General features: G+C 31.2%; 1 non-coding gene across 1 annotated transcript; it reads left to right on the top strand.

The window, feature by feature from the left end:
• The first annotated feature begins 398 nt into the window (after window positions 1-398).
• LOC131177764 (small nucleolar RNA R71) lies at window positions 399-505 on the top strand. Its single transcript, XR_009147072.1, has one exon. It is a non-coding gene; the product is annotated as a small nucleolar RNA R71 (small nucleolar RNA).
• The last annotated feature ends 14,179 nt before the right edge of the window (window positions 506-14,684 follow it).

Here is a 14,684-nt window from a genome sequence, read left to right as displayed (position 1 = left end):
TAGTTCCCCACATAATCCACTTGCTCACTTGAAAAATCTTGATTTAGTGCAGAAAAATCTGTTGCACAATTGACATTTGCAGCTCCAACTTCTACTGAATTACTAGAACCTCCGGCTGAAGAATCTACTTTCATGCTTAGCTTGTCCATTTTCCTTGTCAAAGCATCAAACTTAGCATTAATCATATTCATGGCATCAAGCTCAAACATACATTTGGTTTCTTTATCTCATTCCTCTCACAACTCCATTGGTAGTTGTTATAAGCAATTTTATCAAGAGCAGAAAAAGCTTCATCTTCAGATTTCTCCATAAGGTCACCTCCAGAAGATGCATCAATCGTACTCCTAATGGCTGGTGAAACTCCATTGTAAAAGTGTTGAACAAGCATCCACTTAGGAATCCCATGATGTGGACATCTCCTTTGCAAATCCTTGTACCTTTCCCATGCTTCATACAAGCTCTCATCATCTCTAGGTTTAAAAGAAGTCAGCTCATTTCTCAGCTTAGCTGTCTTGCTTGCTGGAAAATATTGAGTTAAAAATGCTTGAGAAAGTTCATCCCATGTTGTGATAGAACCCGGTGGCAAAGAATGTAACCACTCTCTAGCTCGGTCCTTCAGAGAAAAAGGAAATAATCTGAGTCGAATTGCATCATCAGAAACTCCATTTATCTTCAACATATCGCTGATCTCAAGAAAGTGTGCTAGATGCACATGTGGACTTTCACTTGGATTTCCTCCAAATTGTGATTGTTGTACCATTTGTGAGTGCGAGCTTGATTCAAAATTATTAGCTTCTACTCTTGGTCTTGTAATACTTGGCATGAAATCTCCAATGTTAGGATAGGCATGATCTTTCACAGAGCGGTTGTTATTGTTGTTGTTGGCCATTTCTTCTTGTAATTGCTCTTGCTCTTGTGCTCTTTCTTGTTGTTGTTGAGCTTTAATTTCAGCTTTTCTCCTCTTAGATTCTGCTCTTAAAGCCTTTCTTTGTCTTCTCTATTTAGGTCAAAGAATAAATTGATTTCTTCACTTTTTGTCCTTCTCATAAAATAAAGCACCTGAAAAACAAAAATAAACAAATTCTCAAAGTAAAATGGTAAAAAGAAAATAAAATAAAATGCCCAAATTAACCAAACAAACAATTGTTCAATATCAAACAAAAATCAAGTCCCCGGCAACGGCGCCAAAAACTTGATGTACGAAAATCCGCAAGTATACGGGTCGTCTCAAGTAATAAAGTGATGAATCAAGTATCGTTCCCACAAGGATTTGCTGTTTGATTACTAAACTATGAATGAAGCGATTATTTGGGCTAATGATTAATGAATAAATGGTAAATGTAAATGAGCAAGGTAAATTGATTAATCTAATTGAAATGGGTAAAGAGCAAACAAATAAATTCTAATTCTAGTTCGCAATTAAACTAAAATTAACAATGGGTAATTTAAACGAAAGTCTAATTATGGTAAAAGTGATTCCAGAGTTGGGGGTTTATGCATAAATTAACTGGGATTTTTCTTGGGCATTCCAATTTTTAGGGAAAAATAGAGTTTGAAGGAAATTGATTCTAAATTCCTTTGATATCTTTTTCAAGCAAATCAAAGTGTATTCTAAAACAACCAAACCTACTTGCGTATGTATTTGATTACTTTAAAACCCATTAAGTTTTGTAACCAATAATTAATTCCTCTTAAAGTCCTAGTTTATTTCTAAATCTAGGTGATTTTAAGTTCCCATCCATGATTACCCATCAATGACTTTCACCTTTCGGTCCTTCAATCAAAGATTAACACAATACCCAATGGGTACCAACATTAGGCAAGTAAATCAAGCACACAAGGAAGGAAGTAAAACTCATATTCATATAAAATAAGGAAATACCCAGTCCAAATCCACAAATTAATCTAAAACATATTTCCCAACTCTGAAATCTAAAGAAATTACTCACTCATGATGGTATTTACAAGAAATATTGATGGAAGAATAAAGAAAAACATGACAAAAGGACTGAAATAGGAAAACCCAGGTGGAAGAACCAAGGTCTCTGGTTTACGGAGCTCCAAACTGCAAATCTGACTCCTCTTCCTAGAGAGAATGGCGTCTTCTCTCCCTCTTTCTATATAATTTTCTTTCCTTTTTGTTTTTCCTTCCCTTCCTCTTATGGCAAAAAAAATAAGGAAATGATGAATTTATATGGTCCCTAAAAGTTGCCCTAAAAGTAAATAAAAGACAAGGAGTGGATAGGAAATGAGGTGTAAAATTATCCAAGTCAGCAGCACTATTCACGTTCTGGGCATTCTGCTTAGGGTTCGGCTTAACCCTAAGCAGCTTCTTAGCAAATTTTAGCCTCTGTCGCATCTGTCGCTAAGGTTGCGGACCTTCAGCAAATCTCGACAGACTTAGAGTAAAATGGACTTTTCTGCTCATGCTTGACTTGTGCTGCACCTTAAGCACTGCCACTTTACCCTAAGCATGACCTTAAGCAAAGTCTCAAGCAAATTTTGGCTAGTTTGCTCTTTCAAGGCTTGATTTCTTTAACTTTCCTCCATGCTTAAAGAATTCCAAATTTCTTCAAATCACTTCCTAATGCACTCATTGATCCTCGATTTGCCACAAAATCCTATAAAAAATAACAAAATTACAAAAATCAAACATAAAGTATTTAAATTTAACAAATAAGCTAAAATAAAGCTAAAAACATAAAATATACTAAAATATAAGGGCAAAATGGATGCAAAACTACCTTAAAATACCTATATGAAATGAGTGTAACAGCCTAACTCGAAAATGTGCTAAGAATGATCTAGCTATGATTTCAAACTCTACTCCCTGATCTAGCAACCCTTGTAATTCACCAATCAGAGGCCTCATCTTGGTAGATATATGGGCTAAACTACCAGAAGACTTCCTGCTTAAAGCATCAGCCACTATGTTAGCTTTTCCAGGATGATACTGTATGGTGCAATCATAATCCTTCAGCAATTCTACCCATCTCCTTTGCCTAAGATTAAGATCACGTTGGTCAAATATGTATTTGAGACTTTTGTGGTCAGTGAAGATTTCACAAGTCTCACCATACAGATAGTGCCTCCAAATTTTCAAAGCAAAAATTAATGCAGCCATTTCCAAATCATGAGTTGGAAAATTCTGCTCGTGCCTTTTCAACTGACGGGAAGCATATGCAATAACCCATCCATGTTGCATGAAAACACATCCTAAACCAATCCTAGAAGCATCACAATATACTACATAACCCCCTGATCCGGATGGAAGGGCTAACACCGGTGCTGTAGTTAAACAAGTCTTAAGCTCCTGAAAACTTTTTTCACAAGTCTCAGACCACTGAAATTTCACATTCTTTTGTGTCAACTTAGTTAAAGGTGCTGCAATACGAGAGAAGTCTTGAACAAACTGTCTATAATACCCTGCTAAACCCAAGAAACTACGAATCTCTGACACAGTTGTGAGTCTAGGCCAATGAAGCACTGCCTCAACTTTCTTCTTATCAACGCACACCCCATCCTTAGATACTGTATGGCCTAGAAAATCCACACTATCTAACCAAAACTCACATTTTGAGAACTTGGCATATAGCTTGTGTTCTCGTAAGGTCTGAAGGACAATTCTCAAATGCTGCTCATGCTCCTCCTTACTCTTTGAGTGCACTAGAATGTCATCGATGAACACTATAACAAATTGATATAAGAAAGGCTTGAAAACTCTATTCATGAGATCTATAAAGCGGCCGGAGAATTAGTAAGACCAAAAGACATTACAAGAAATTCATAGTGTCCATACCTAGTCCTAAAGGCCGTCTTGAGTATGTCTTCTTTCTTGACCCTCAATTGATGATACCCAGATCGAAGATCAATCTTGGAAAAATACTTTGCACCTTGAAGTTGGTCAAACAGGTCATTTATGCGTGGGAGAGGATACATATTACGCACAGTCACCTTATTCAATTGCCTATAATCAATGCACATTCTCAAAGAGCCATCATTCTTCCCCACAAATAACACATGAGCACCCCATGGAGAAACACTAGGGTGAATAAACCCCTTATCTAGTAGGTCCTATAGCTGCTCCTTTAACTCCTTAAGTTCTGTGGTTGCCATACAATAAGGTGGCATAGATATGGGCTCAGTTCCAGGAACTAAGTCTATACCAAACTCTACCTCTCGCTCCGAGGGTAAACTTGGTAAATCTTCTGGAAACACATCAGGAACCTCCTTAACCACTGCAACATTCTCCAAACCTGCACCTTTTACCTGAACATCTCTAACATAAGCTAGATACCCTTTACACATCTTTCGCAATAATCGTCTAACACTCACTACGGAGATAAGATTACTAGAGGCTATATTGCGCTCTCCCTGAAATTGAAATTCTACCTCCCCAGGAATTTTAAAGAGTACAACTTTATTATGACAATCTAATGAAACGTGATAAGTGGCTAACCAATCCATGCCTAAAATCACATCAAACTCAAATATATCTAAAGAAACAAGATCTGTACCTAATTTCCTATCTCTAATGTCAACTATACATCCCCTATACACCATATCAGTGTCTATTGCGTTCCTCATAGGTGTTGATACAGATAAAGGATACTCTAAAAAAGTAGGTGATGTACTAAATATCATGAAAAAGTATGGAGAAACAAAGGAATGGTTGTGCCCCCAGTCTTAGCCATAGGCGTCTGTTCAGATGTCTGATTAATAGTTTGAGGTGATACCTCCCTTGTTGGATCAAGGTTTGCACCATTAAGATCTTTGACCCAAGCTCTCCACTTATGTTTAACAGACTCATGCACCTATTCATTTTAATAAACAAGTATTAAATTTGAAAATGTGAGCCAAATTAAGACAGGTGAGAAGGTACGAAGGACGCAGACATCTAAAGCAATGATAAACTGAAAAGACGTAAAGGATCCTATGCTCCGCAAGTTTACTAGACCTCAACCGAGCTCTGATACCAACTTTGTCACGACTCAAAATTCTGAACCGTGACCGGCGCATAATTTAAGTATTCTTAAATCATGCAAGCCTTATCAGAGTATGTTGAATGAATATATTGTCACTTACTAATCCCAAAAAAAGACAAAATCCAAATAAACAAAATGCTGAATAAACATCATAAATATCCCATAGGTAAACTGCAAAGTCTCTACAGATTTCAATAAAAACTTAAACTGTTCAATAAACTAAACTAATTATTAGCCCGAGAAAATATGAATTCGGGCATACCATGAGAACAAATCAAAGTTGTCCCTCTCCAGAAAATGGATTGAATATTTGGATCAGCTGCAGAATTCTACTGATCTGAAACAGATAACAGACAGAGAAAATATGGTTTGAGCTAGATGCTCAGTGAATGATAATTATAGCACACAACGGAATAGGAACAGACAGACGCTTGATTAATTTCACAATAAATTTTCTATTCAATAAAATTATGCTCATGCTGTCAAAATCCTTAATAAAATAACTTCATAAAACATATATATATAATAAGTTCATTCAATAAAAATTTTTATGGTACAGTGCACCAGGGTGATGATACCCCACATCACCAAAGGCTAGATGGTAAGCGCACTACCAGATATCAGATACCTTCCTCCTCCTTCACAGATATCAATGCATATGATACTAATGCAAACCATAAACTGCAATGATGCATGACTCGACAATGCAACCTAATACCGTGATAGTCCACACGGCGGGGCCAGATAACAGAAACAGATACTGGGCACAGATACCAATTCAAAATAGAAAATCAATTTGTACAAATCAATCAAAATCAATAAAAAAAATTTCAGATATCAAATAATAACTGATAGTGCAATTTCAATAGTATATTTCAATAGTTTCAGAGAGTCAATAAAATCAAATCAATCTCAAATCAATTCAGTAACACATCGGTAAATTTTATAGTCAAATATCAATCAATATAAATACATTAAAGGCCTGTTCCCGGAATCCTAATGGGTCTAATGCAAAGATAGTTGATAAAATCAATTATTTAATCAAAATCAAAATAAAATTCAATAATAAAATAAAACTCTAGAAAATCACATAAAATAATTGTTAAAATATTAATTTAAAATTTCATTTAATAACAAACTTAATGCTAAGAAATTTTGAAAGGGACTAAAACGGTGCCATGTACTATAATTACCACTCACCTGGAACCTCCAAGACAATAGTTATTTCAATGGAAGAGAGACAATTTCAACTGACTGATTGAATATTCAAATCTCCTACACACCCAAAATATTAAAAAAAAATATCAAATAATAATAAAATATAATAACTTATATATATATATATATATATATATATATATATATATATATATATATATATATATAATCAATTATTATCCAACAGCAATTATGATCAACCCAATTCAATACTAATGATCAAAGAAATAAATTTCTAGGGTAGTTGTAACAAATCAATGAAAGAAAATAAAATCAAATTCACCCATTATTGAATAAAGAATGAGAATTTTTATCTTGAAAATAGAATCGAATGTGATGAATAGAAAAGTAAAAATTTAGGGATTCTCTGTTGAGAGTATTTGGTAGAAAAAAAAAAAGAGGTGACAAACAGGTTTTGAGAGCAAAGTTTAGCAGAAAAGATGATTAGGTATATATATATTTCAAGAGTTCTATTTGGTGTAGAATGGGATAAGAGTTATTATTGAACTGGGTTGTTCAGATTGCAGATATATATTTAATTTCAAAAATAATATATATATCTAAAAATAAATAAGTAGACCATCAAAAATATATATATATATTTTTATAAATATATTAAATTATTGTAAACTAATTAAAATAAAATAATAATAAATAATAAATATATATGGGTTTCCACAATTATTTTATATATATATATATATATATATATATATATATATATATATATATATATATATATATATATATATAAACTGCTCATAGTGAATATATTAGTTAGTACTCTCAATCTTCTCTAGACATAACTTAATATATTTACTACTATAACTATTACACCACAAAAGATCTCTTCAACTACAATGGATAATAATCCCTTCCTCTTGGATTATATACTTTCTCCACCTTAGGATAAAGTCTCTTTCTCTCATGAGATTGCAACGGGCAGGAGCCCCTCATCAATGGGTAGAGCAAAAAATTTCAGTAATTAGTAAAGCCCCTCTCTACAATGGACGATAGCCCCACTCCATAGGCTGAAAGCCACTTGCTATGGGTGAAGCCGCTCTCCACGAGTGAAGCTAAATTAATCTCTTTACAATACTTCTATTTATAGTGTCAGTCACTCAGTTTTAGTCTAATTAGGAATTTCAATTTAGGAATAACACTAAAATAGGATTTCCACTCTATATAGAAAATATTCCTCTATTCTATTTAGAAATATTTCTCCCATTAAAATTAGGAAAATGTTTTCAAAATCAACTTGGATTTTGGGTCATAAATATGACACTCTAATTTATTGGTTTCTTCTTGTAGTCTTACAAGACTACCTATACTCATGCTCTAGTTTCTTAGTTCCTTCTTAAGTCCTCCAAAAGGACCTACACTACCACTCTAATTTTTTAGTTCCTTCATGTAGTTTTACAAGACTACCTATACTCATGCTTTAATTTCTTGGTTCATTCTTAAGTCTTACCCAAGGACCTATGCTGCTTCTTTAATTTCTTCATTCTTTCTTGGAGTCCTGTAGGACAACCTACACTCCTGCCCTAATTTCTTAGTTCCTTCTTGAATCTTACAAAAGGACCTACACAAATGCTCTAATTTCTTGTTTCCTTCTTGGAGTCTTACATAATCACCTACACTACTGCTCTAATTTCTATATTCCTTCTTGAGTTTTACAAAAGGACATACTCTCCTGTTATAATTTCTTGGTTCTTTCTTGGAGCTTATAAATACTCTTACTCTAATTTCTTTGTTTCTTCTTGAATACTACAAATGGATCTATACAAATTTTCTAATTTCTTGATTCCTTCTTGGAGTCTTATAGAATCACCTTACACCATTACTCTAATTCTTTTGTTCCTTCTTGAGTCTTACGAAAAGACCCACTCTTGCTCTAATTTATTGGTTCCTTCTTAGAGTTTTACTAGAAGATTGCAAAATGAATTCGAGTGGACAATGAATCTTTATATGAAATAATTAAGAAATTTTTAAAATTTTCTCTCATGGGACAACTTTTCTAGTGTCAAATTAAAAAAAAAATAGAAATACTTTAACTGGATACTAGAAAGGAAAGGTGGGTTCATTCATAAACTTGAGGTGTCCATTGTATCTCTTTTTTGCAGCAATTGTGGAGTCCTCTATAATTTAGGTTTTTTATTTTAAGATTTTGAACTCAGTAACTATAATCTATAGTTAATTAAGTATGAACCATTGTTCCATCATCATACGCAACCATGGAAATCATTCAATTTTAATTTTATAAAATTGTAATTAGCTTTAAAATTATAAATTTTCAAGTTTAAATTCAATTAAATCCTCAATAATAAAAGAAATACACGCAAAAACATTCACAAAATAATGCCAAAAAAGAAGAAATGATATTGTTCCTTGGACCCACAATTGTTTCTTTTTGACCCATAATTTGTTTCTTTTTTACCAGTTGTGTAATACTTAAACTCTGCACTAATTTCTTAGTTCCTTCTTGAAGTCTTACAAAAGGATTTACACTTTATTCTAATTTATTGGTCTCTTCTTGGAGTCTTATAAAGGGACCTATACTGTGCTTTGATTTATTTGTTCTCTTACGTCTCACAAAAGGACCTACACTTCCGTTCTAATTTCTTAGTTCCTTCTTAATTAGAATCTTAATGACCTACACTCCTACTCTAATTTCTTGGTTCCTTCTTATAGAAATTTTATAGCATTGTAAAGTGATTTTTGGTGGGTGATGGATCTTCATATGAAACAAGTACGTGAAAACTCAACTAAACTCTCGTGTGAAAAAAGGAAATGGAACAGGCGAACAAAATTGAAATTTGAGGAAGAGTAACCTTCAGCGCAAAAAAAAGAGGGAAGAGCAAGTGGAGGAAGTGGCAGTAAGGGATGGTAAAAATAAAAAAATGATAATTTATTGAAAAAAAAAAAAAAGAAACGAGACTTTCTCCTGAGGATGGTAAATTAGGTTACTCGCGAAAATCATCTAAACTCGATTAACATTCTTAAAACTCTAAATTATCTCAAACGCAATTAAAATCTATTCTCAACTATCTGAATATGTCCCAAACTTGATTATTACTCAAAAAATATTCAAACATTATATAAAAATTATTTTTTATTAATAATTTATATTTTAGAAAAGTAATAATTTTATAAATATTTAAATTCTATTTTATTTAAAATAAAATATATAAAAATTTATAAATATTATAAAAATATATATTTTATATTTAAATCAGTATTTATATAAATGAATTTAGGTAATAGATACCTAACATATAAAATTTTAATCCAATCTAAATGCGTCACATGTATTAATTTTCAAATCTAAATTTATTTCAAATTCAATTATTATTATTAAATTTATTCTATTAGATTTTGTTCAAAAGAAATATCCACAAAAATTTGACAAATTGCCATCCCTGAATTATCTGCATATATTCTTCAGATATTTTTTTTCTACCTTCTTTTAAATACGAACAAAAAAAAGGTAAATATAAGAGAGGCCTAAAGACTTTTTAAGTTATAATTATTGACTATAGCTTACAGGAAGTTTCAATGAGAATGATATATATAAATGCGGAATGCTGACACAAACAGAGAACTAGAATTTGTCAAATTTTCCCTCATAAGGACAACTCTTGTAGAAGAATCAAATTAAAAAAAAATAAAAAATAAAAAATAAAATACTTTAACTGATAGGACTTGGCACGATTCCTAAAGTTCCGAATCAAATGAGAAACTATACCAAAACTTAAAACAAAAAAGTTCATTACTATAAAAAGCAAATTATATCAAAATGAACTTGTATTATTGTATTTATTATTTTAGTTTGATTTTAATTCTTTATCAAGAATCAAACTAGAATCGAACTAAATAATTTATTTATATAATTTTTAATATTTTTTAAATATATTTTATAGTTAAAGAAACTACAATGGACCCATCATTTTCTACTCTTGCTCTTTCACCTGATGAAGCAGAACATTTTTGGAGTGTGCGCATGTGATATATATATATATATATTAATGCAAACGGGATTAAAAGGAAAGTGAGAGGAAATTGGGAGGCACTACTTTTCTAAAGTATATGAGAGAGTTATTGCTTCTTTTAATGCAGACGGTGATAAGAGGAAGGTGAGAGGAAATTGGGAGGCACTAATTTTCTAAAGAATATAAGAGAGTTATTGCTTCTTTTAAAGCAAATGGGATCAAGAGGAAAGTGAGAGGAAACTGGGAGGCACTACTTTTCTAAAGTATATAAAAGAGTTATTACTCCTTTTAATGCAGACGGAATCAAAAGGAAAATGAGAGAAAACTGAAAGGCATTACTTTTCTAAAGTATGTAAGAGAGTTATTGCTTCTTTTAATGCAAATGGGATCAAGAGGAAAGTGAGAGGAAACTAGGAGGCACTACTTTTCTAAAGTATATAAAAGAGTTATTACTTCTTTTAATGCAGACGAAATCAAAAGGAAAATGAGAGGAAACTGAGAGGCACTACTTTTTAAAGTATGTAAGAGAGTTATTGCTTCTTTTAATGTAGACGGGATCAAGAGGAAACTGAGAGGAAACTGGGAGGTGCTATTTTTCTAAAGTATACAACAGAGTTATTACTTCTTTTAATGCAGACGACATCAAGAGGAAAGTGAGAGGAAATTGGGAGGCACTACTTTTCTAAAGTATATAAGAGAGTTAAAGTGAGAGAAAACTGAGAGGTACTACTTTTCTAAAGTATATAAGAGAGTTATTGCTTCTTTTAATGAAAATGGGATCAAGAGGAAAGTGAGAGGAAACTAGGAGACACTACTTTTTTAAAGTATATAAGAGAGCTATTGCTTCTTTTAATGCAAATGGGATCAAGAGGAAAGTGAGAGGAAACTGGGAGGCACTACTTTTCTAAAGCATATAAGAGAGTTATTGCTTCTTTTAATGCAGACTTGATCAAGAGGAAAGTGAGAGAATACTGGGAGGTACTACTTTTCTAAAGTATATAAAAGAGTTATTACTTCTTTTAATGCAGACAGGATCAAGGTACTACTTTTCTAAAGTATATAAAAGAGTTATTACTTCTTTTAATGCAGACAGGATCAAGAGGAAAGTGAGAGGAAACTAGGCGGTACTACTTTTCTAAAGTATATAAGAGAGCTATTGCTTCTTTTAATGCAAATGGGATCAAGAGAAAAGTGAGAGGAAACCGGAAGGCATTACTTTTCTAAAGTATATAAGAGAATTATTGCTTCTTTTAATGTAGACGGGATCAAGAGGAAAGTGAGAAGAAACTAGGAGACACTACTTTTCTAATGTATATAAGAGAGCTATTGCTTCTTTTAATGCAAATGGGATCAAGAGGAAAGTGAGAGGAAACTGGGAGGCACTACTTTTCTAAAGCATATAAGAGAGTTATTGCTTCTTTTAATGCAGACTTGATCAAGAGGAAAGTGAGAGAATATTGGGAGGTACTACTTTTCTAAAGTATATAAAAGAGTTATTACTTCTTTTAATGCAGACAGGATCAAGGTACTACTTTTCTAAAGTATATAAAACAGTTATTACTTCTTTTAATGCAGACAGGATCAAGAGGAAAGTGAGAGGAAACTAGGAGGTACTACTTTTCTAAAGTATATAAGAGAGCTATTGCTTCTTTTAATGCAAATGGGATCAAGAGGAAAGTGAGAGGAAACCGGAAGGCATTACTTTTCTAAAGTATATAAGAGAGTTATTGCTTCTTTTAATGTAGACGGGATCAAGAGGAAAGTGAGAAGAAACTAGGAGACATTACTTTTCTAATGTATGTAAGAGAGTTATCGCTTCTTTTAATGCAGATAGGATCAAGAGAAAAGTGAAAGGAAACTGGGAGGCACTACATTTCTAAAGCAACTCTTCATTAATTTATTGACTCAACTTCAGCTTTGTAGTCTTTTGTCAATTAGTCAATTCCATTAAGTTAGCGTGTGTATGTGAAGGGGAATATTAGGTTTGCAAAAAAAAAAACCCTTTTTATTATTTGTAAAAATATCTATAAAAATATATTTATCAAGATATATATATATATATATATATATATATATATATATATATATTATTACTAATTCATATTATGGTTAATAATTTTTAGTAATATAATTTACTTTGCTTATAATTTAGTAATGGCAATATCTTATTAATTTGTTACTAATAATTTTTAGTAAAATATATTCATTGTTAAATTTATAAATAATTTTAATTACAAATATAAATTAAAATTTTGATATTAATGTAATAATAATTCTACTTATACAAAAAAAAAATCTTATTATAATTTCTAACATAATAATTCTATAATCTTAACACTATTAATTCATTAAAAAAATTATTTAATTTATTATAATAAAATTAATAAAAACCTTAAACACTAAATCTAACTTTTACTAATTTATTTTATTAATTGTTCTAAATATTTACAAACTTATAATATAAAAAAATTATTTTAATTATATATGTGCAGGAGGGAGGGAAGAATAATAGGATAAACAAAAAAATCTTAACATAATTATAAAATTATTATTCAAAGATTAACTATTTAATTAAATAAAAAAATTTACATTTATATAAATAGATATGAAATTATAATCCTATTCATTAACAACTATTTTATTTATTACAAATTTATAACTTTGTTACAAATTTAAATATATTTTATATTTAAATAAGTATTTATATAAATGAATTTGAGTAATAGATATTTAACATATAAAATTTAAACCCAACCCGAGCGCATCATGTAACACCCCTATTTGCATAGCCTGATACATTTTACTGTTCCAGTGATCGATGTCGGTCCGGACAATTAAGAAGATTAGAACCACATCTAAGACACCTAGATATACCCTGAAAGCAAATAATTAGTAATTGCTAGATAATTAACTATAAGTAAGAAAAACAAAAAATAAAAAGTTAAATGAGCCGGGAGTCACAACGATGGGTAACCTTCCCAGGAAGTGACTGCGAGGTAATAGAAACCTAACATATAAAATTTTAATCCAATCTAAATGCGTCACATGTATTAATTTTCAAATCTAAATTTATTTCAAATTCAATTATATATTATTAAATTTATTCTATTAGATTTTGTTCAAAAGAAATATCCACAAAAATTTGACAAATTGCCATCCCTTAATTATCTACATATATTCTTCAGATATTTTTCTCTACTTTCTTTTAAATACGAACAAAAAAAAGGTAAATATAAGAAAGGCCTAAAGACTTTTTAAGTTATAATTATTGACTATAGCTTACAGGAAGTTTCAATGAGAATGATATATATAAATGCAGAATGCTGACACAAACAGGGAATTAGAATTTGTCAAATTTTCCCTCATAAGGACAACTCTTGTAGAAGAATCAAATTAAAAAAAATAAAAATAAAAAATAAAAATACTTTAACTGATAGGACTTGGCACGATTCCTAAATTTCCGAATCAAATGAGAAACTATACCGAAACTTAAAACAAAAAAGTTCATTACTATAAAAAGCAAATTATATCAAAATGAACTTGTATTATTGTATTTATTATTTTAGTTTGATTTTAATTCTTTATCAATAATCAAACTAGAATCGAACTAAAGAATTTATTTATATAATTTTTAATATTTTTTAAATATATTTTATAGTTAAAGAAACTATAATGGACCCATCATTTTCTACTCTTGCTCTTTCACCTGATGGAGCAGAGCATTTTTGGAGTGTGTGCATGTGATATATATATGTATATTAATGCAAACGGGATCAAAAGGAAAGTGAGAGGAAATTGGGAGGCACTACTTTTCTAAAGTATATGAGAGAGTTATTGCTTCTTTTAATGCAGACGGTGATAAGAGGAAGGTGAGAGGAAATTGGGAGTCACCACTTTTCTAAAGAATATAAGAGAGTTATTGCTTCTTTTAATGCAAATGGGATCAAGAGGAAAGTGAGAGGAAACTGGGAGGCACTACTTTTTTAAAGTATATAAAAGAGTTATTACTTCTTTTAATGCAGACGGGATCAAAAGAAAAATGAGAGGAAACTCAGAGGCACTACTTTTCTATAGTATGTAAGAGAGTTATTGCTTCTTTTAATGCAAACGGGATCAAGAGGAAACTGAGAGGAAACTAGGAGGTACTATTTTTCTAAAGTATACAAGAGAGTTATTACTTCTTTTAATGTAGATGACATCAAGAGAAAAGTGAGAGGAAAGTGGGAGGCACTACTTTTCTAAAGTATATAAGAGAGTTAAAGTGAGAGAAAACTGGAAGGTACTACTTTTCTAAAGTATATAAGAGAGTTATTGCTTCTTTTAATGAAAATGGGATCAAGAGGAAAGTGAGAGGAAACTGGGAGACACTACTTTTTTTAAAGTATATAAGAGAGCTATTGCTTCATTTAATGCAAATGGGATCAAGAGGAAAGTGAGAGGAAACTGTGAGGCACTACTTTTCTAAAGCATATAAGAGAGTTATTGCTTCTTT

Source organism: Hevea brasiliensis, unplaced genomic scaffold, assembly GCF_030052815.1.
Source record: "Hevea brasiliensis isolate MT/VB/25A 57/8 unplaced genomic scaffold, ASM3005281v1 Scaf81, whole genome shotgun sequence".
NCBI lineage: Eukaryota > Viridiplantae > Streptophyta > Magnoliopsida > Malpighiales > Euphorbiaceae > Hevea > Hevea brasiliensis.
This window is presented reverse-complemented; position numbering and strand designations above follow the sequence as displayed.